The 24,468-nt window shown below is 37.5% G+C and overlaps 1 protein-coding gene across 4 annotated transcripts in view; it reads right to left on the bottom strand.

The window, feature by feature from the left end:
• The window catches only part of LOC125697566 (phospholipid scramblase family member 5-like), a 211,712-nt gene that overhangs the window by 27,528 nt on the left and 159,716 nt on the right, over positions 1-24,468 (bottom strand). The window contains exon 1 of one of the 4 annotated variants that reach the window (XM_048954901.1): positions 7,080-7,160. The exons of the other annotated variants lie outside the window; for them this stretch is intronic. The gene's annotated coding sequence lies outside the window, so the exon portion shown is untranslated. Of the gene's footprint in view, positions 1-7,079; positions 7,161-24,468 lie in introns of those variants that run through there. 4 annotated transcript variants of the gene reach the window in all.

The following is a 24,468-nucleotide window of genomic DNA, read 5'->3' as shown; positions in this document are numbered from 1 at the left end:
AACAGGAGACTATAATGAGAAAGACAAGCACTCTGTAGTAAAACATGCTTTCTTGCCCAGCTTCAAGGAACAAACTAACCATTTGCTAATGAGATGGCTCCCCCAGCTGAGAACTGAACTCTATTTTGTTACTCTGGAAAAAGTACCTTTGTGCTGTACCAGCCAGTTCCCCTGTCCTTTCAGGTCGAAACCGCTCAAACACATAAACAAGGTACCAATATTCTTTGGTCCATCTCCCACAACCCGCTTCAGCAAAAGGTGCTTCCAAGAAGTTTCTGTTGAACAAGGATAAAGCCAGCTGCATGCTTCTGTCAGCCAATGTCGCCCAGTATCTCTCACAGAGGTAAGGTACAACTTCTTTGACAGTTATTTCAATGATTTTCATCTGTCTCACAATGCAAAAATGTGATGCAGTACTGAAAATGCAGCAGAAAACAATCTCTGGCTTGCCAACTAAGAACATCAGCAAAGTGCTGGGTGTACTGCACCAAGGCTTAAGTGAATGAAAAAGGAGAGAGTTCAGTGCTCTTGACACCTACAAAAACATTATCAAGAGAAAGAAAGAGAGATGGGGCCATCTAATAGTATAATATTGGAAGAATACTTGCATAATTACAGAGCTACAGTGACAGCTGCTTACAATGTCCGCTATCACGCGCTGCAGGTGGTAATTTATCCATAGGTTTCCTATTCATCTGAATGGAAAACAGCAGGGGGGGCCCTCTTGGCATCTCACATAATGGCAGACACTTTAAACAACTACCATGCACGAGGTCCCCTCTCTAATTTTGGGGAAAGGATACAGACTCGCCTGTTGCCAAGTGCCAGTTTTAGGGCCCTGTATTCTTTATCAGAGATGCCACAGGACAAATAGGAGACAAGCAGGGAGCTCCAGCAAACGTATGAGAACTATTCCTTATAGACCTGATTTCCCTTAAGATGCATTCTCTATTGAGTGCATTTTCCAAGAACTGGTAAAGTAGAGCTGTGCCATTTAAAATTCAGGACTCTAAAATACCAGCAAATGTGAAGACAACTGTTGGTAGTTTGAAATAATCATATATGTATGAAAAAGGCTTCTTTGTTATTTTATTTATACCTCAATTATGTCACTTCTAAAAACACCGTTTGGAAGGAAGGGCATATCTCAGTGCACATCCCTTCACCTCCTTCATGCATATGAGTATACAAAATTCACCTCAGGGTCAGAAATCAAATGGTTATTATGGCTTCAGAAGGAACATCACATACTCAGTGCTCTGCGGTGTCTCACAATACAGTCTCTTCATCTCTTCAGTTCCCATCCACTCTTTATTAATAAGCAGTGAGCTCAAAACAGAGCACGGCTTTAATCCTGCACTTCCTTTGAGCAGGATGGTGAGCACTCCTCTCTTGCTTACAGCCTTCCTTAGTGGTATATTTAATTCTATTTGCTTTATTCTTTTACTTCCATTTAAGAGTTTATATTTTCATGTTTCCCTATGTGTTTTAAAAACTTGTTCAACAACGTTATCACAGGTGTATTGCCTTGGTGTTGCTGTGCTCTAACAGCACCCAACCACAGCCCATACTCCTATCATTCCCAATGCTGTGTGGGACAAGCTGGAAGATTCACTTTGCCACTTGTGCAGCTGGGTGCCATTCATGAGGTGTTTCATTATTCTCACAGCATTACCTTGCATCGTGGAAAAGTACAGAACTATCATTTGAATTGGAGTAATCATAGGTGTCATACTTGCCGCTGTATATTACATTAAGTTAATGAACTTTGGGAGACACATTCGAACACATTATCATGATCAGCCCAATTCATTTTAAACTGTATGCCTCATTTCCATGGGTTCCTAGTTTATTTTACTGAGGATAGGGAGTATGCATCCTCTGCAATCAACTCAGCTCTTTCTTCCACACTCAAATTATTACTTCTGAGAGACAGGCTGATGCTACAGAGGAAACAAAAGCATAAAAGGAATATGCACTTAGTGTGAACTGCTACCAGTAAACTCAAGATTAAGCTTCTAAATATGAAGGAAGCAGAAAACAAGGTTTTGCTTGCCCTTTTGCTTCCATGTTTGTCACAGGGAGGCTGAGACAGCTTGTGCTGCCATCCATTCATCCATCGGTGACCCCCCCCCCCCCAGCCCTGTGCCCACCAATGGCTGTTGCAGTGGGAGAGACCCTATCTCTCAGCCCTGGGGCTTCATTTCCCCACCTTCCTTCCCCATACAGCCCAATTTGATTTAAAAAGAAAATAATCACAGATGTTTTAAAGTTAAAATTAGCTTGAAGGAAAAATGAACATCTCAAAAAGAAAAAAGAAAGGGTCACCACTGCAGTGCTTTCTCCAAACAATCCTTTCCAACAATCCTTTCCAGTTGAGTAAGGAACTCTCCCATCTATGCTTTCTCTTTTTACTTGTTGTGCAAGAGAACAGTAAACAGAAAGCCTTATCCTAGCACTTAGATTTATGGGCAAAAAGTGTACCAAAAACAATAATTAGCAGGGAAATAAGTCCAAGGTGCTTAAAAGGCAGCTCTAACATACACCATATGTTTTTTCTGAACTGGTGCATAATTGTGTATTTTTATGTTATGTATCTCAGATGCTCATTGCCAGAAATCTCTTCAGAGCTCTGCTAGGCCATTTCAGAGACTATAATGCTCTTTATCTTCTGCTTTTCTTTTTCCTGGAGCTGTCAACAAGGCTTATCATATTTATTTACTTCACTCATTTGTCTTTTACAAACCCAGAGAGCAGCAAGGATTTTGAAACTTTGAAAAGCCTGTATTTATATAAAATATTTATTAAAAAAAATCAACTGTGCTTTAGCTCCGTGCTCCAATAAATGCATTTACTTATTTTTAGCAGGAAAATGTATATGTGCAAAGTATGAAAACCTCAGAAGATTTTAAGTGCTCTTCCATTAGATAGTCTGACTCAGGTCCACTGTACCACAGAACCAGCAAGTAGCCCTAACCATCATGTGCATGCTCTGCTCCATCTAAGACTGTCTGTGAAGATGACTAAAACCTGCAGGTTCTGATGATGATAAACATCAACATTAACTAAAGCTGACAGATGTAAATCAGCCCATAAATTGTTTTATTCAAGATAATAGCGATAATGTTATCATCTATAAACATTAAAGGAATATATTCACCTTTTTACTAAAAAAAAAAGTGAACAAATAAAAGACATTTTCTGCTGGTTTGCACATGTGCACATTAATGTCTCCTCCTCAGTAGCCATTACCTCATGAAAGAATGGACAATTAAAGCTGAAAGTCTCCGATACCCTTTCTGATATGGATCACATCTTTCTATTCTGAAGATAACCAGACATTGCAAAACCCAAGAATACTGAGTGACCTCACTTTCCTGTACGCAACTCCCAAGTTGCATGAAAGCTGAAAAACATGCTATATTATGGAAGAAATGGTTTTAGATGTAGAGCCGTGAGACTGAAAATACAAGTCACAAACACACCAAACACTTGAGAACCTACAGTGATACCAAGATCCATGTTGCTGTCAAGAGCTGCCATCCTACAGCTTGCCCAAACGATCTCATGGTGAGCAGATTTCTGCTCACCTTACCAACAAGGCTGCAAAAGTTCCTATTCTTTAAAACGCATTATCTGTCTCCCCACCCTTTTGAAAGTTTCATTCAGTAATCAGAAGAACGACTTGATTGGAAGACAGTGGGTGGATAAGAATAAAAAATATGTATTAAAATGGATGATGTAAATAATTAAAACCACTTTTCTATGTACTGAAGGAACAGAAACCACAAAGATGAAAGTGAAGTGGCTTGTTTTATTAGTTGCCTAACCAATCAATACCATCCGTCAGCAGCAACTGTATAAACACATCCTCTCCGCAAAGCCTTTGTAGAGCCACCTGCACTCTGATCCACACTGAACTTCAGTGACATTTCAAACATTCTCATGAGAAGTTTCCTTCGTTCAGTGAATACAGCATAATGCATGGCTGAACAAATTACTGGAACATATGCAGTGGTAGTTCAGGATTTTCAAGAAGTAGTTTAAGGGTGCTTTGTTTTAACATTTGAAACCCCCATATTCATTTCCATCCATGTTCCAACTGAATTTCCCAAAACCTTTGCATACTTTGCAGTCTGACTCACAACCAGCTAATTCCCTAGCCACTGTAAATCAGTTTATCTGCCTTGAACTCAGAGAGGAGGATTCAGCCAGGATGAGGATTTTAGGCTATTGCATTTTAAAGTTTTCTTTAAAGTGTCTTGAGCTATTTATTATTGAGTTATGAGGTTTATTTATTTTTTGCAATGTTTGACAGAGTCATAGGGAGTGAATTGTCATTGCAGTACGCAGGTGGTTATCTGCACAATTCTCATTAACTGTAGTATTTTTCTTGGGATTTTGCAGTGCCAGTCGAGCTCATCAGTCCTAACTTTCATGCTTCTGCATGCACAAACCAGAAGCAATAGGACACAAGAAAGGTGAAGGGAAATTACTGTGCCAAAAAAAATACTGATTTCATTTGAACTTCATAAACTCCAAGCAATGTGAACCATGATATTTAATAACGTATCATAAAAAAATTCAGATAGTCTGCTCTCAGTCTTGCAGTTTGCGCTGTGGAGCTTACCCCTTAATATAGACTTTGAATTTAAATATCAGAACATATTAAAAAGTCTATATAAAAGATAACATTCTACCAAAACAGAAGGTTTATTTTCCTCTTTGAGACTATTGAGCATTTTTCTGTTTCTAAATAACAGAAACACAACAACCCACAAGCACTCAATGCATGTACTTAGCAGGCAAAAACAAAAAACAGAACACATTGCATCACAGTTTTCTCCACCTGTTTTTTCCAGAGTGCTATTTAGTTTTGCTGCTTCATTCTCAGAATTTAATCCAAAAATTGGATCTAGAGAAGTTACACAAGTGATATAAGAAGTATTTTTCTATTTTTGTTTTCCTTGCCTGCCCAACCACACACATAACAACACTACCCTCTGGATTCAATAACATCTAACTTTTTCTATCTCCACAATACTGGGAGATTCCTCACTATCCCTTCCGGTGGCACACGTGCTTGATTCTCAGGTGCTAACACTCATCATCATTCATCTGCATTTTGTCACATTGCATCTTAACATAGGTGACACTGAAACACTAACAGGAACATAGAAGGAGCAGAAATCCAAGGGAACACGAACAGATCTGCAAAGCATTCATGTGAAACTTTCAATACTTCTTTCTTCTATTACCATCAAAAGAGAGCATTCATTAGTGAAACTTCTGCCCTTAAGACCAGGAGAAGAAAACCCCAAGCAGAAGCTAACTCTGAAACATTCCATCAAATGCTTGCCTTAGGTGAGTTACAGGAAGTACTAAAGCAGGAAAATGGGTTGAAACATTAAAAGTGTGTGAGAGAACTTATTTTTTTCTAGCAAATTGTAAGGAATTCCTTCCAATACTGTGAGATTACCAGGCTCCACACTGCCTAGTTAAGCAATCCTATGCCTTTTGCTTGCACAAAACTTTCAGTGCAGTAACCACCTAATAATTCATTGCTGGATGTGTCAAAAAACTGCAAAACAGAAAACGCTATAGGCAGAACATGCAAAATCTCCTCATAAATCAGTAATTATCTTCTCTCAGTGCACTTCCCAGAACAGAAGCAGCATTACTGGAAGCACAGGCCAAACAAATACCTCAAATTCTAGTCCTTACCAAGAATATAATACAACCCTTTTTTTTTCCTCCCCCTTTTTTTTTTTTTGTTACTGAAAATATTGTGGAAACAGCTTATTCAAGTTCAGAACAGCCTCTTTTGGTTTGGAAATATCTGTTCTGTTTGGCAACTTTGGCATCAGACTTCGCATTCACTTTGCATACACAAACACACATATAGAGTCTGGATTATTTCAGAAACTGAGTTGAATACAGAAACATTGCTGTCTGCAAGAGGCATTGTTAACTTTCCACTGTACAGCTGAGAACACTGTCCAAAATCATGTGGTCTTCTAATGAAATAAACACCGGGAAATAGAACTAAAGGATATTTTTTGAATGGAACAAATTCAAATATTCTGCTACCAAGATCATACACTGTACAATATAAAAATATGTCTTAAATGATCACATCCCATTGTAGTATAAATCATTCTGAGAAAACATTTTTTTCTGTCACCTTGCCTGACAAGCATTATGTATTTTATTTGTATGCAAGTGAATGGCAGTTTATTGTGTCCCGGAGGATGAAGTATTAATGATCATTTGCTCCCTGCTGTGTGGCCTGTCATAATTTTGCAGCAAGATTGACAGCAGTAACAACCAATCAGTATGTTAATACTCACCTGGCACTGGCTATTCCATCCATTTTAACCAAGGGTCTTTGCCAAATCCTTAGGTAATTTTCATTAAAAAATGCAATTTCTGATAGCATCCTTAAATTGCTAGATAGAAGCAGACTAAACAAACCATATATTTCTTTTGTGTAGCATTCAGACTTCTATCTCAGCAGGTGTCTTCTAGAAAAAAAAGACTTCCAATCTGAAAGCCCATTTTGGTCAGCAAGAATCAATCTCTAAAACATTCAGCAATTTGTTATATCAATATCTTAACATGGCAAATTCCTTGCAGCATATAAGAATTAAATCCGGCTCTGACAAGTAAATAGAAGGCAGAATTTTTTAAAATGATAGTTGAAAGTCAAATGTCAAAAAATCCCACAGATTTATACAATGTGATGTCATTCATTTCTCTTTTCTGCCTGCTTCATTTTGCCTTGAGGCTTGCAGGAAAAAAAAAAAACAAGAAACAAAAAACACAACAGATAAAGACAGTTGTTACCAGCTCTGACACACAAATAACCTCACATTTTAGTAGTCATTTTGTATCATACAGCACTGCAGTAGACGCACTCTGCGCTATTAAAAAAAGTTTCAGGAAAATGATTTCTGAGTGTTTGTGAGCACGCGGCACGCATGATTACAGGGGGGATTAGTGGATCCTGGTATTGACAGTCAGTTGCCATAAGCTTCCCCCAACCCCAAATCAAGACCTGTGTCTTTCCAAGCACCTACATTTTATTCTTATTCACATGGAAACAACGCAGAGTCCCAATAGCCTTGGAATTAGCCTGAAAACAAAATCCTGACAGGAATGATCCTTGGAGACACTGTGGGAGGGAGAGAGCAAAAATGAGAAAAATCCCTGACAGGTGCACATCAGCTTGAGACAAAACCCTGCCTGCTCGGTGATAAACAGGCTGTGACAAGGTGCAATGTGCCTGATGGACCTTACCTGCAGAGAGCAGCGCTACCAGCCACCTCCATGTTGCATGCTTCCCAGACCTAATGGCAGTTAATATCACTCAGGTGTTGCAGCTATAATGTTTTGATGTGAATTAAATAGATGCATTGCATCAAAGGCGCTCATATAAATGGAATAAGAAAGGAAAAGATACTTGTTTGCTGCCTGCTGTTCTTTATATGCAAATCTTGGTATATTACATGGCAACATACTTGCCTTCCATAGCCACATAAATGTTTTACTGTTATATGAGATGTTTGCAATAAATGTGATTGATGATGATTTTTTTTTTCATAATTGCCTATTAGAAATACACTATTTTGGTAACAAATCCTTTAGGGATATCTCAGTTACAAAACTGAAGCGAATGAGAGGTACCTGCACCAAGAACTGGGTGATGCTGCTAACAAATACCAAAACGCACCGTCAATCTGCCGGTTCATTTTACTCATGCATTTCTTTAAGCTTGTTAGCATCCTTTCCAGGTTTACTGAATTTTGCATTTCAATCAGATACAAAGATGTATAAAAATACTGCTACTGTACCTTAGGGCAGGCAAATAGCTTTAAGCTACACACACAAATAGTCACAAGGGTGAATAGCTATAATTATATTGGAGTGCATCCAAGAAATCAGCTATTCTGTTTATACTTATTGCCTCTTTGAATTTATGCGCTCTTCAAGCAAACATACTGTAAACTGATTTTAATACTAAAACTGTTGACCTTACTATTGCAGCTTGTTGACTATTTTTCATGCAATTGCAGATGTGCTGAAAAAGATATAAGCATCAGGGTAAACATTTACAGCAGAAACACTCCTGGGCCATTTACAAATATTACTGGATATCACTAAGATTCAATTTAAAATACAAGACTGTTAGGAAGATCTTTGGCCTGTGATTTTAAAGCCAAACTCTGTCCTGAGCAATTTTGAAATTGGCAGAAACATACAAACAAAATAAACCAGCCCTATTCTTTTAATATACCTAGTCATTTTGTACCATCAGGTATCAAGATTCCTTCAGCATGAGCTACATCTGAGGGTGGAAACAGCTGCACAAATCTCTAAAGGTTATACATGGATTTGCACTCATTATTGGCCCGTGGAACACATTTGTCAGATGTTTGGCTCTACTGCTTACATCATATCATACTTCACACATAACAAATGAGAGGCAGGAAAGGAGGAGCATCATTGTTGGCATGAAGACTATGAATCACCTTCCAGAAGAAAAGAACTCTTATTTGATAAATACTCACTTCACAAAACATCAAAGTAAGGATGTATAGACAAGCTCATATTTTGTCTTGCCACTGAACCTTGCCCAGGACATTCTCCCAGTTGTGGTTTTGCCTCAGCTTTTGATGGAACTGCTCAACGCTTTCATTTTTTAAAAAATTAAGCCAAACAGATGGAATTCTCTCTGCACTAAAAATGTGTTAGTGCTGATGAAAGTGTATCATCAAATCATTAGCACTGCCCACAAAATACCAGTAACACGTCAAGAAAATCAATGAGTGAACATAATATTCACTAAGTACGTAAATAATGATGTAGGACAGAAAACCTTCTGCAACATTAAGTTGCAATAAGTAATTCAGGATCATCTATCAAACTTTTCAAATACATATTTGGATCAGTCAACTCCTATTTAAATTACAGCTCACAAAAATAGCAATTGCAAGCTAGTAAATGAATTGAACCAAACCCAGGAATTATTAGTCACAGATTACCATAACAATACATTTTTTCTAAGTTAATTCAATTATGAGGAAATTTGTCCAATTTTTTGCCAAATAAATTAGATTCAACATATTAACTTGGGAAGACATCAAAGGAAATTTACTAGGTTCATTAGGCTTAGGAAATTAAGTTACAGAAAATTGTGCTTCCTTGTAATAGATTTAAGCAGCAATCTTTAGCAGCCTGCCAAAGATACACATTTCTCATACAAGTAGGTATCTTATAACCAGAAAAAGCCCCTACTTCTTCACAGCACGTGCAGTCATGAATTGGGAAATGGAAATTCTTGTTGTACTTGCAAAGGATTCTGAAATATCTAGAAAATTGAGAAGAATAGCAAAAGAAAAGAAGTTAACTACATCCACACAAATCAATCACTTGTGGGTAATGGTAAGCGAGCATGCACTGAACAACAGAAAAAAAAAAAAAAGGCAGAAAAATGCACCCTAAAGTGCAGAAAGATACTCAAGGCTGGGTGAGCACGTGTTAGCCCTCATTCAGCAACATGGGTCCTTAGCATCAGTTTGTAAACCACCAATGCACCTGGCACCTGCCTGTGTTCCCTGGGGCCATGACAGAGGGGTTTAGCCAGTCCAACTCACTCAGCACCCAGACTGTGGGCTCTCTGAAGCCTGAGATCAACTCACAACCGAGGCAAAATCCTCGTGGTAACTAACAATACTAATCAGAGTACAGCAGTAAAAATTCACAGGCTGGGAGTCGGGATATTTTCTAGTAGACTGCAGGCACAACCACAAAATTTACAGTAACTTACACCATACTTTGAGTGTTCCCACTATGCTATTTTTGAGAATCTTCCAGTAACAAGCTAAGCCAGGTGTCCACTACATCCTCTCCTCTCCCCTGTCCCCAAATAGAGAATTGCATTAAGGAGAACTGTTTCATAGAAACTCAGTTGTGAATGTGTTATTTCCTATTGAAAAAGAGCAACATGAACACAATGAGAACTCATAGGAAATAATTTTTTTGACTTGTAAAGGCTTGAACATCAACATCTCTGTCAAACAGACAAAAAAGGAAACCTGACCATTGCCTGGGCACATCCACAGCTGTGACCACCCAGAGCTATTCCTACTCTGGGTAGGCCTAGAATTTTGGAATCCTAGGAGAAACAAAGTGATTACACCTGTTTTTGTCACTTTTTGTCTGCTCAAAGGGTGCAATACAAGAGACATTAAGAACTCTCAGTCTAGCTCCTAACTTAAGGTGGAAGAGAGGAATCTGAAGAGCTGTCTCTTCCTCCTGAAAAGGAGGGCAAACCATGTGGGAAATTACCTTCTGGGACAGCACTGTCAGTTCTCGTGAAACTCCATTCTAGAGGCACAAAGGTTTTTTGAAAAGCATCATTGTAACTGTAATTTTTGAAAATTCACTTCTGACATGAAATTTAAACAATGGATTGAAAGTTCTGATTGATCTCTAAAATCCAAGTACCTTTCACCCATCATTCTCTATGTCTTTTTCTTCAGACAAATTGCCTTCTGTTATTGCTCTCTCAGTCAGCTAGTAGGTAATTTGATTTGCAGAAGAATGCACAGAGGACTCTAGTGGCTTATTTCAAACTACTACTGGTACCAAAATAGTGCTCCAAAGGGCAGTCTCAGCTCCCAGAAGTGTTTGTCTAAGTATGGCCCTGCAAGTACAAAACCAATAGCACTTCATCAGATACGCAATTATGATGACATTTCAAGAAGTAGTGCAAGCCATGGTTTTAAAATTCTTTATTCGGTAATAACAATAATAATTTGATGATTGAAACATTCTGGTATGTCATATTGGCACTTGGCATAACTGCTAAACAGACAGAACAATAAAGCTGTGGTATGTGAGGGCTCTTTTCCCTGCCTCTCCCTCAGTACTATTTCTAAATTCTGTTTGTATTTTCATTGCTGTTTTCATCATTGCCTTCAAATGTAGACTGCCAGACATAGCCACTGACATGCTTGGTGATATCTATGAGTGCCCACTTGAGGAGATACATAGAAATGGATGAGCTTTTCTGGCTTTCCTCTAAATTCTGGAGTTGAAAGCTGATGTTCGAGAAAAACTTGAGAAGTCACAAAGTCTGTGGGAGAACAGGAGATTAACCCTTTTAATTTTACTTACAACTGTCATATTCTCAAGAAGAGCTTTTTATTATTATAGACCGTCTACAAGGCTATGATGCTCTTGCGGAAATATTCTTCTAGTTAAAAGTACTTCCCCATTCTAGAAAAAAGTATTTGGGGTCACTAAACTTCTGAAAGAAAAAGCAATATGAGAAGAGGTTCCTCTAGGATGTTAGCTACTCAAGACAGTATAAAAGAAGATCTAACTGGTGTGTAGTTTGTTTCTTTGTGCCTTTGTAGATTGTTTCTTTGTGCCTTATACCCTAAAATATTCAGAAGAGTCAAAATAACACAAGCTGCTTAGCTTAGCTGCTTAGAATATTCTAGGACATTTAACTCTCCTAAGCCAAAGTCAAAATGGATAGTCAAAATGGATCTTTTTAGTTGATGCTGATACTAATTTCCTATATTTTTTGTCCTCTGTCTGATGACTTTGACTTATCTACTTGAAAGGACAGGGATGAAACAAGTACCTGGAACAAATATAAGCACTGTAAGGGCTTGTATATTTCATTAGTGTCTTGTGCTTGGCTAATGAGTGATTGACAGAGATCAGCACAAAATGAAAAGAATTCAGCACAGGGCTACATTTTGAACTGGTCTGTATTCTGGAGATGGGCATGTAGAAGCTGTTCAACTATAAGATTACTCTGTTAAGTGAAGATGGACATTTAGGTGACTATTTGGACCAGCAGATCCCTCCTTATATACTGTAAAGGGAACAAGACACTTTAATCTCTCAGCTTGCATCACATGTAGACTTCTTAGCATTTTCCTTAAGGGACCTGGTAACGAGGTCTGTTATTTTTCTACCAAGATGTCACAAGAAGGAACAGACTAGCATGCATTATCTGCATCCCTGAACTCTGTGAAAAGCTTGCTTTAATTCACTTTAAACACCAACTACATCCCATACAAAATATCAGTTCTACAATACTTACTCCTAAAGCTTGTACAGCTGGGTCTTTGACCTCACTGGAGCAGATGTTGCAGATGGCTTAGCATATATTTTCAGGACCCATGTAAAAGTATGCTATCATATTCACTTCTTTATTATTGTTCCTTGCAACAACAGTGGTTGGGTAGGGAGAAAAACAGCTCCTAAAGACTCAAAGTTTCTGAACATTTTAGAGGTTTCTTAGAATACATATTGTGGTCTGTAAAACCATTCTTCGCATTTGATGAATATGCCTACAAGTCACCATCTGGAAATTATCAAAATTCACAGGAACTAGAAAATATATACACAGTGTGGTTTCATTATTCCCTACCCTCCTGCATCACCTCCCATATTTAGAAAGACAGAATCTTTTGCTTATTTATTTTTAAAAATAGTTGAACAGAAGTTTAAGCTCTCAGAAAGGATGACCAGAATAGAAGTATTATGACCCAAACGAGACAATAGTGCTTTTCTATCCTTGGCCATCCCCTCCCCCTTCCCAGTAGCATGTCCCCATTACACAAACAAATGCCACTATCCCCACATGCTAAGGTACAGGCTGTCTCACAAGATACTCTCATCCCTGGTGAGCTCAATTTGACAGTTTGCCCGTGCAACTCAAATAATCTGGGGCCTAATGAAGGCTTAGCTTTTTCTCTCTCTAATTATCACCTCTTTATTGACATGCATTGGGAGGCCTGAATCAACCTCCCCACTTCAGAGCTCTGCAAAGCGTTTTCTGTCTTTTGAGGTTTACAGAATACCTGGTATTGTCATTGCAAAACATTGACTAAAACAGTGAAAATATAATTTCAAATTGGGGTTGTCTTTTACCAGAATAATTTAAAAAACAAACAAACAATTTTAACACAGTTATTGTAGTCCTGTGGGGATTGATTTATTAAAAAAAAAAAAAACAAACAGCCATATAACAACTCTATGGCTTCCATGGTTTGATGCCAGTAGAATCATAAAAATAATGTCTCTTATACTTTTTAATATGAGAATTCTCATTAACATGATACATGCACTATTACCATATTCATCACAAATTTGGTGCCAACAATTTCCAGAGTGACTTCCATACGAAGGGTGATTGAAGAAGTAATAATTGAAATAAACATTAGCAAAGACAGTTTGATTATCTATAACCAATCCCAATAACCACTGCTTCCTATGATATCTTCAGCATGAATTGGCCTTTTCTACCTGCAAGACATTTTTCTATGAAACTTTTAAAATAAAGCATTAAAAGCCAAAACAGTTACTGCAGATTAAAGGATAGAGGGAAAAAGTTTTTCTTAACAACTTCTATTTTATTCTTTAAGGAAAGACTGCATATTTCAGGTAATACGCAAAGAATAGCTTTGCTTAAGAAACTATCTCAAGGTTCTGTAAATTTTTAACAGTGCCCTTTATAAATGTTTCAGGGGCTATAGAAATGAGACAAGCCTATAAGAAGTTTAATGGGTCCCTGTTTAGCCATTTGTAATGGGGATTTAACTGCTTTGTATGTTAGCTTCAGCCAAGGAAACAGATTACCTTCATCAAGTACTAATACTCCAGAGTCAATCTAAACTCTGCTCAGCTATGGAAAGGTATCATGGGATGTCAATAAGTTTTATAAACACTAATCCAGCAAACTTGTCAGCTGCTTTATAAAAAAGTTATACCTACATCCAAGCTCCAAGTTCAACATTGGTCTTCCATGTCCAAAGCTTTAAAAATGATAGTGGTGGACCACTAGGGTCTCATTTCAAAATATAAAATTTTCCAGTTGCAATTGAAATCTTCTCAGTGAAAGGAATGCTATTTGTGCACCAGCAGGCTAAATTCATGTGTTAAGAATTAACAAAACAATAAGTTCAAGTCCTCTGTAATGACAATCACCACTACCATCATAACATTCTCCTCCCAGTATGCATAGAGCTCAGTTCACAAAAATGAAGATGTTACCAGCAGAGGGTAGAACTACCTCCTAGCTCATCAGGTCACCCAGACCCCATACGACAAGCCAGATGTACTGCTATCTCTCCTTGAGACCAACTCTGCTGCCAAAAAATCTTAAACCAGTACATAGGGACAAGATAGAAAGTATATCCTGGCCTCCTGGGATTTACTCTCACAAAGACGACACAGAAGCCTTGCTCCTTTCTATAAAGAAGGGGTGCATACTGCGCATATTTTATCTGCAGTGAGAAATAAGGAATAGGAGCAACAGAAGGAGAGTCGATATCCTTGACAGAAGAGTTCTTCAAGGAGAAATCAAGACAATCCTGGTTTTTGGGTTTTTTTTGGAATATGAATTACTATTTCTCCTTCAAAAGTTGTTTGTCCTCAAAGCAGGTGGAGGAATGATTTGTAAGCAGAAGTTTCTTTCCTGAGAGCAGCTAATCCATTTGGGATGAGAGCAGCACTGGGTGCTCAGCCAAGTCCCCTGGGCAGCAAGCTGCTGCCAAAGCTGTGCCTGCCAGGACTGCTCCCAGCAGAAGGCATAGGTCCTGGGGCAGAGCAGCAGCACAACCTACTAAAACCCCGGACTGCTCAACTACTGTTGTTTTCCTACTGACTTCAGAGACTTGGTAGATGCACCTCAGCAAGCTAATAGGCTATCAACATCACAGCACTTCAAAAGATGGAGCCCAGCCCAAGAAATTTTGTGGTACTGCTACTTGTGCTATGCATAAAAAGCGTTTCCTTCCTCCAGGGCTTTCAATTTAGTACCTTTTATGACCACTAAAAAAAAGACAGAAAAATGAGAGAAGGAATATCTCACGTGCTTTCAACATCATTTCTGTCCCCCTGCCTACAGCAATTATTTGCTAAATATTTCTGATGCTGTTTTCTCAGAAAGTTTGGGAATCTGGAGCAGATTGCTGTCATGTAGCTCTCATACTTACTACACATTGTGTGTTTGATAGCAAATATTCCTATAAAGAAGAATGCTTACCGAAGGAAAAATTATGAGTTATATATGATTGGCATATGGAAAAATATAAACAGAACACTATTTGCATAAGAGTACATTAAGAGAATTTCTTTTATGTTTATTCAACAAATGTTTCCTAAAAGGTTTTCCTCCAAACTAAGCAATTTAATTTTCTTTTTAATGTTATTCTCAGTGGTTATAAACTTAATTAGCTTCTTAAGCTTCACATTTATTTGCATTTGAGATAAATGTAATCTGTTCTTAGTATAACTTTTTGAAATCAAAATATGGACTAAAAAGGTGCAAGTTTGATTAGTGGAATAGATACTATGGCAAGTAATCATAGCAATGAGATGTTAATTGGTGTCTGGGTGGTGCTATTCATAGCAACAATAGGCCATAATAACACCCGGTGTCCTCTACTGCTCAAGAGTATTTTGCCTTCTCATTTATCATACTGACAATTATGTTGTTCTTGAATTTCCTGCCTGTCTTAAAAACAGAAAGGTATATAAAATGAGTCAGGCACCTGAGACTGTTTGAGGCAGACAAATTGAGAACATACAGAAGGTTTGCTGTAACTCATGTTTGTTTCTGGAAGTTAGCAGACTAGAGGCAGTTTAATTTTTTTTTTCCCCCCATAAAACATAGTATTTTTTTTCCTATAAAAAGACCAAGATGAGTCCCAGGTATAGCCATTCCTTTCTTCAACATGCACACTTCCAGGCTCAGCTTCTGCCCAGCCCCTGGGCCTTGTGGCCACAGCAGTCCGAGGAGAACAAGGGATTCAGCAGCTCTGGAAAACGTACCCACTGCCATCTCCTTTACTACACAGTAATACATACCTTTCAATTTTGCTCATTATCTTAAAAAGAATGTAAATCCTTTCTGTATCTTCCCCCACTTTCATGTGTGGGATTTCCAATTACGTAGTCAAATTTGCACTTACCTACCTGTACCTTTGTATGTAGTCCCCCTTTCATGATATTTATGCTATTCTGCCTACCCATTGAAGATTTCTGTATCTGGGTAATTTCATTCCACTGATACTTCTGTTTTTCTCTTCCTACCAGAAATCTGGGATTCACATTAACTACCTTCCTTCTCATTTTCTACTAATAGCATGCCCCTCAGTGAGCCACCCATACTTCTGTCAGAAGCTTTTCTGTTTCCCTTCAGAATTTTGGTGTTTAATTCATCTGCCAGTTTGGAAAGCCACTACAGAGATAACAAAAGTCATGGGAAAAAGAACGAACTATGAATGAAAACTTGGAAAATGAGAAAACAGCTTATTTGCTTTTTATTAAATGAGTGTCAGCTTCACACAAATAAAAAAATAAACTAAGGTACATAATTCCAGCCTGAGGCATAAAGGCTGTTTGGTTACATTATGGACTTTAATAAAAATACAGAAACCAAGAAGTTCATCCTATTTTCATGGGATAAGTATCTTTGATAGATGGAAATGTTCACATACCGAAGACTTCTAAAGGCAATATCACTCTCCAATTACAATGAAGCTCTATTTAATTTCATATACAATGCTACTTTCAATGTGCTTTAGTTAGCCTCTTCTCTCTCCAACATACTTTGACTTGCAGACAGGGAAAATGCAATGGAAAAGTAGGAAAGAATATTTTTGCTCTATCCCAAGAAATGTTAGACTAACAGATGGAATAGATTAAATCTGCTTATGAAAAACTCACCCCTAGAGTTTATTACCTGGCTGTACTTCACAAACACATTGCAAAATCTTTCATGTGTATTCCTATGCAAATAAACAGCTCTGCATGGCTAAGTACATTTTTGTACAGAAATCTTTTGGATTTCCAATGAAGGCATTTTGAGATCGGCAGATTTCCACTAAGGAACAAGACTGATGATTTAAATCTGGTAAAACACTGATGTTTGCACTGGTGAAACAGCCTTAAATGTTAGAAGAAACAAGGTGGAGAGGATTCCTCTTTTCTACTTTCATTGTTCTTCAATTAAAAAAAACAAAAAACAAAAAACAACAGAATAAATCATTTTTAGAGAAGTTGAATCCAGAAGAGTCACAGTAATGCTCTCCATACCTTTGACTTGTTATTCTCAGAGTAAACTTAAAGTGTTAAATCATTTTAGCAATTACTGTCAAAGAACAGTTTTCTTCAACTTGGAGGCGTACTACCCTCATAGCTACGGTCATACATACAAAACAATCTCCTGCAAAGAAACAATTGACCTAGGATAGTTTTCACCACTTCTGTGAACTGCCTGAAAGCAAACAACTCCTGCATGCAAAATAGGCTCCTGATACCCTGAAATTGATTAACTAAAACAATTACAATCAATTAACATTCTTCAAACGGTTGCTGCAATTCAAAGAAAGAGCAAAATCAGCCAGGTGACCTTTAGCATTAATATATGCCAGAACATTTACATATTATGTTCATACTTAAAAAAACATAACTTCAGGCCCTGATTCCAAGGTGAATAAATAAAGCTGAATATGGTGGAACAACAGGAAGCTCAGCAGCTCCAACCAGCTGTGGATGTAGCACTCCAGCGTGCTCCAAGAGAAGAGTGCATCAAAGGAATAACTAAGAATTCAATATCAAAAACATGAAAAATGAGATACTGAACTACAAGTGCACTATGCAAAAATATGGAAAAAAATGAAGGCCACAAAAGGACACTCAGCAGATTGAGCTTCTATTCATCCAACATTCCTCATCAAAAAAACTTCTGAGCATGTACGTCCTTCATTTTAAGATATGAAATATTTATACATATATATATATGTATGCAATTTATGTATAGTTTCCCCACACATCTGCTAGGCTGTGCAGATTGATTATAATAAATGATTAACTGTGCCTTACATTGCTCAGCAGCTGACACAGCACAAGGCTGGTATATGAGCACCACTCCAACCAAGCAATAAGGATGTCCCATGAAGCTACTCTTGAATTTCTTGCTACAACCAAGCAGCAAAACAACTTTCTTGACTGCACAGAGAAGAATCAGTTCCCACCCCAGAGTAAAGGTGGAAGGTAATGGTTTTTGCATAGCAACCTGCTTTGAACAGGCAGCACATCCCCAGTACAGGAAGACACGCAGGAAGATGTTCAGGAGCAAACTGAGGGTCAGCACACAGAATCGAAGGCATGTTGTACTTTGTATGATCCTATTTGTGTCAGGGCCCAAGAGGAGGACAAAGCTATAGTAACCAAAATCAATTTACTCTGAATGAGATATTCACAAGAGAGAAGGGATTGCAGTTATGTGCATTAATAAGATACTTTTAGCTTATTAAACTAAGCCTCCCCCAATTGTCCCTTTGTAGTCAAGCCATCCAGCTCAGCAGCTTGCACCTATTACCAGCCAAGTTGCCTTAATACGACCTTTTATAAGTCCAAAGTCTCTTTCAAAGCATCTTAGATAATTCTGCTATGAGAGAAAAACCAAAGTTGAACAAAGAGAAGCACAGGCCTGCCCCTGCCCCAGAGCACACTGCAGACTTAGTAACTGCAATGTTACAAACCCAACACACCAAATACCAGATCTCTTTTCCTGCTTGAAGGATAGGAGCATAATTTACTGAAAGAAACGATCAATTGATCCAGTATTTAGATGTGATCAATGTAGTTATACTGCAAAGACAGGCAGGACTAACACGCATGCAGTTCAGAGAAAGGAAAGCTTATGAACTGGTCTTTCATCCTTACAAAAGGCTTTGTATATGGCCATGTATAATGACTGAAATGTTTTTTATTAGCTTTTTATTAGGCTTTCCCTGAGAAGATATCAGCACTAAAGTGCAATGTCTGGCCAAAACCCACTTTATATGTGTAGAACAAGCTCTTAAACTTTCCATAAGACAGTGTTGTCACTGTCTGTGTATCTGTTCTCATTCCAAATATTTTGACAACCCATATTATAGATTTTCGTGACAAGTGATGTTACTGTTTATGGAGATTAAAAAGCAAGCTAGAAAATTTTCTTTGAAGATCTATATATTTTAAAGAATTTAGTGTTTAAATTACTTATCAGAATTCTGCTGGGTGTTATATTCCTACTTTAAAATGTACTGAAAATTTATTCCTTTCTATTAACTTTTGTAGGGCTTCTAAAAAAGAAAATGCCCCCTATGTTTCCAGTATTAGTTTTAAATCATGATTAAATATTAAAATAGTCTTGAGCTTTCCTCAGAAATAAAATGATTTGTGCTAAAGGTCAAAACTCACTGAACTAGAAGAAACATTACAATTAATGGATAAAGGAATTTCAGCAAGATTAATGGCCACCAAGAACTACAGATTTGTTACAAGCTTATCATTGCTCACACTGATCCTGGGTCTTCACATTTCATTTTACTGGCTATCCTACTTGCAGCTTTAACCATCCGTATCTTCATTAGCAAGTGAAATATAACATACTTTTGTGATAAGTTTTTCTCCATTTCTATCAAGATATACTTTCTTCAGGAATAACTGAAGTTATCCTTACTCTATACACATACTCTGTTTTTGCACATAAGTTGACAGGAAAAGGATAAGGTGTAAGACTGTGTCTGAATTCTTTTGTACAATATTATAAAAAATAAAGCAGAAAATAATAATTCTAATGAGGAAATTCTAAAACACAACGTATTTGTTGAAAGCTCCATTCCATGTAAAATGCAGCCACGACAATGCAGCTCATAATTAAAAATCCTTGAGCTGGAATAAAATCTCATGTTTCATGGGGTTGCAGTATATGCAGAACACACTTTTTTCCTATATATATATATATAGGAAAAATATATATATATATATTTATATACACACACGCGTTTAAGATGGATGGAATACAGAGCAAATCCATGGTGAACTCTACAGCCTCACTACAGCCTCAGTCTTCCCGGATAGATTCACCTTCCAGACAGAACATCAGATCATTAAACCAACTTCTGAAGAGGATCTTGTCTGAGAAAAAGCCAATCCTCATGTGTTAATGAAGAGATCAGTATCCAGGCGAGTACCTGGAGACAAGAGACTTCAGAGAAGCTTCAGCCTGGAAGCTCCCGAGCCCACTGCAGTACCAATGCAAAGGCAGAACTTGAAGAAAACATCACACTTTCGTCTCTTCCAAAGCTGTTCCACCAGCAAAGCTGCTGTACATGAGTTATGCATCTATAATGGATAAAAGGAATACAGCACAGGTTGTACTGACTGACAAAGACACCAGAAGCTGCATTGCACGCTATCGAATTTACCCAAAGTCCTCATGAAAAGTGGATGAAGTCTGCAGCATGGTGTTTCTCCTGACAGATATATCTGAGATTGGGCAAACTAATAAAGCAATTGTTTTGTTTTTCATCTATGAATGAAAAACATTTTTCTAGCATACAAACTAAATACTTCTGGAATAAAAGAGATGAAAATACAAGACAATCTACTGCTATTTAAATTCAATATATTGAATAATGGCAGAAAAAAAACTGCTTTCAATAGACCACTTTCAATAAACCAAGAGCAGTTGTAATAAGCAGTACATTTCTGATAGTCTGAATAATGAATAAGATGCAATAGAAATCTTAAAGGACATATTTTCTTACAGAAAACTATGCTATTTGCCATCAACAGCACAATTAATTCAGATGAGTCAAAGAAGCGTTCATTACGTGAATTGACAATTTTTCAGCACCTCCATAATTCCATGTAAATTACAGGCACTAAATATAAAACACCACAAGAAACAGTCATGGTATCATATACTGTAATTCCAATACATTCCTAAACAAGGGAACAAGGGATAATCTTTATTTTCTGGATTCCAACATACTGAGATCTTAATGTTATAAAGGTTTTGCAACTATTGCCTAAGATACAATTCTAAATTCTAAACTGCTTTTATTTTTGCTTCAGAATTCACCTCATTCATTGAAATGTTACCTCAATGTCTATTAAGGTTTTGCCTTGAGCAAAGAATTATTGGGCTTTTTGTTTTATTTTGTTTTTCATTTTTACATTTAAAAGCTGTCTGCTGCTAAAATGAAGCTATTTAATCCTTGTCATCACATGGCCATAAAAATTGCAGGCAGACAGAAGTTAGCAATGGCTGCTTCCCAGGCCCCACAGCAATGCATGGTAACAGATTTTCAAAGCAGTTCAAAGAGTCCAGTTTCCATCTGTGTTTGGTGAAGGGTGCAAAAACCTTGGGGCCATCTGAAAACTCTGCTTCATCTCTAACACTTGGAATAACAAAGGTGTTATTTTTCAAAGCCACATTCTCCCTTCCTGGGGTGGCTCAGCAGATATAGTTCAGGGAAGGTGGGAAACTTCAGAGTAGATATTCTCCTTCTAGACTTTGCCTCCTTCAGGGAGTTCTTTTGAGGATGTCACAATGGTGGCCTATATAACATGGGTTACTGCCAGCAGAGGCCAACAGTTAATGAACCCTATAGACAAATTCTTTCTTCTGATTTCAGTACAAAAATCTGCAGAAAAACAGCATCTACGTTCCTTCTGCACACCCTTCTCTTCAAGCCCAGGAATGTTATTTGATCAAAAGAAAGTAGAGGGTGCTCTACACCCATTGTACAACTCCAAATTGTGCAAAGGTATCTTTTACATTCAGCTAAGCAAGCTTTGCTAAAGAAAACAATAGGAAAGCATTAACAAAGGCAATGATTAGTTTGCTTTCTGCCTGTTAAGTAGCCAGTTGCTAATCTGCACTTCATTTTCATACACAGGGCAAGTGTTTATCTGATGTTTATTTTCACTTTGTGGCTGTATGAAGTCAAAATAGATAAACCAAAAACTAACTTGCTTATTATTTGCTAGGCATTTCCTGTAATATTACTCTTCTGATATTGCTTGTTTTGTTTTTACCTGGTATCGTACAAACATGCAAAAACAGAAATACGTAGAACAAGTTGACCAAAAAACACTGATATGCAAATGGAAAAGCAGTAACTGCAAGAATCTCCTTAAAACAAAGACAGTTCTGGGTAATACAAGCTTTTGAAGTATTAAAAAAATAAATAAATCCAACTCTAGGTACCGCAGAACCGGAAAGATTCCTCAACAGCAGTTTTACTTTGCCCAAATGCTGCAGAGCATATATAATACCTCTGTTTACATTGGTCTAGTTGCTCACTTGGTGTCCTATCAAAGTCTCAGAAGTCTGTGTCAGTATATTCACATGAATTTTAATGACCCTTGATTCAGCTTACTTCCAACCTAGCCAACGTCGTGGTCAGTATAATTTCATGAGGTGGACAGAAGCATACATCTAGCATAACATTCCTATTAAAGTCTGGGAGGTACTTCTTTATGGATGAACTGGTGAATGGCTTTGACTTCTTTGGTATTCAAGAATACATGTCATAAAACAGTGTCCTCGAGGGATTTTGCTTGATTTATAAAGATGCGTTTTCCCTTATGTAGGTTACTCTACTACAGCAATATTTCAAGATTGTTTTGAGTATTGCTTTAACTAGTTTCAGTTTCTAGAATTGGATTCATCTTTAATATGCTTTTCCATATGTCCCCTGAGACTCCTTCCTTCTTAAGACAACATGATTATTTTTTAGCTCTATTCCATTAGTGTTATGCAAATCATGTCAGTGAAAATAAAGCAACATGAAATCAGCATGAAAGAACTCTGTTCCAAGGTCCCTGCCTCTTTTGCAGTGCTGAGATTGGTGGGTGGGTACGCAGATGATGGTTCTTTTTGTGGAGGAGATGTAATGCACCATCTGTTCCCACTGTTGGTAGGAATCAAAGTGGAAGAGAACATCACTACTCCATACCCACACAACCTTTCCAAGAGTCCATGGCTTTTATATTGGAATGTAATTCCATGTCTGCCACTGCCTATGGGGACCCACGCTGTCCACAGGCATCTTTCTTTGTTGTGAGGCTCCAGGCCTCATGTATTTGTTCAAAGCTTCTCCTGAGGCAATCTCTACCCTGAATTGCATCATACTGCTTCCCCTGTGACGTCATTCTTGGTGAGAGTAGAGACAAACTGGTCCTAAATTCTATGTGAAAACATTGTTTTATGATCAAGTATTCGTCCCACATATTTTTATCATTAACACTACATTTTATCTGAGCATTAGCTAACAGAATTGGATGGATAAAGTCCCAAAACAAAAACTAGATTGTTTTCTTTCATCCTGTGCTATGTTGTCTTTGTATTAACCATTCTATTATTCTGAGCAATTTAAAATTGTAGCTCAGCAAGCATCGGGTAACAGCAATTCTGATTTCTGAATAAAGATAGTTGGTTTTGGATGAAGTCTTTCTAAGACACTGGAAGATTTTAAAAGACACAAGGACAGAAAAACTCATTTAATAGAAGATAGGGCTATTCTCTCTGCTCGTGCGCAGGCATTTTTAGGACATCTTGACTGTCCCTGGCATAGAGCATTTGATGTGTAAGAATTGCTGGGGAATGGGGAGCAATGACATTTTTGGTGGGTAGGAGAGTACTTTGAAGTTATGCATTGTTCTGTCTCTTCTAGTTTTATACACTCCCCATCACCATGGTAACTGACTGCTTCAGTGAAAGAAGAAACCTGCTTGGAATTTGTTTTTGAGAGTCATGCATGCACTGTTACAACAGCAGTTTCTGTCTAAATTATTAATTTCATGTCATCATCCGGTTTAGCTAAGCTATGCAATCACACAGCAGCTGAGTGGCTAACCTGAACAAGAATTTATGCAGTGTGTGCATGTTGAGAGGAAATCACTAATTTAAGCAGAATGAGATTAAATACTGCAATAAAATATCTATTAATCTAAGATAACTATTAATCTAAGATAACGTTACATGGATTTTTATGTCTTGAACTGTTATCTGTTAAGCAATACCATGACCATTTTTTTTGGTTGTCATTTCGAAGTGAGACATCCAGATTTGATGAAAATATTTTATGGCATAACAATCATTGCTTACTGGGCTTCAAATATATTTAGACCCCAGATATGCTATGTATTTAGAAATTGATAGTTAAATCATATATTAGGATCTATATTCATATAGATAGCCATATATGTATAGATAATTACTAGTGAGTAGAGAAAGTTAGAGAGCTATTCTTTTCAAATAAGAAACATGGTGAAGATCAAATTATCAGGGCTATTTCAAGATGGGAACTATGTACACATTGTAGTACTAGTCACTGCCCAGTGGCACTGCAGGGGCTTGAGCCAATAAATTTTAAACTTATGTATGTGAGGTGATACATCTAAATCTCTCTGACACCCTAAAACTTCATTTCCAGCTGTCAGTACCACTGCAACGCAGGTAAATGGGAAACAACATCTAACATTCACAAAGTACAGACTGGCAGAGATATAAAACCTGTGTCTTCCTGCAAAAATTTCAGAAAATCCTTCTGCAGGGAAATGCCCCTTGTGTATTTGAATGCTCCAGGTACT

This window comes from Lagopus muta, chromosome 9 (assembly GCF_023343835.1).
Source record: "Lagopus muta isolate bLagMut1 chromosome 9, bLagMut1 primary, whole genome shotgun sequence".
In the NCBI taxonomy this organism is placed as follows: domain Eukaryota; kingdom Metazoa; phylum Chordata; class Aves; order Galliformes; family Phasianidae; genus Lagopus; species Lagopus muta.
Note: the sequence above shows the minus strand (reverse complement) of the source record. Positions and strands in the feature narration are given on the sequence as shown.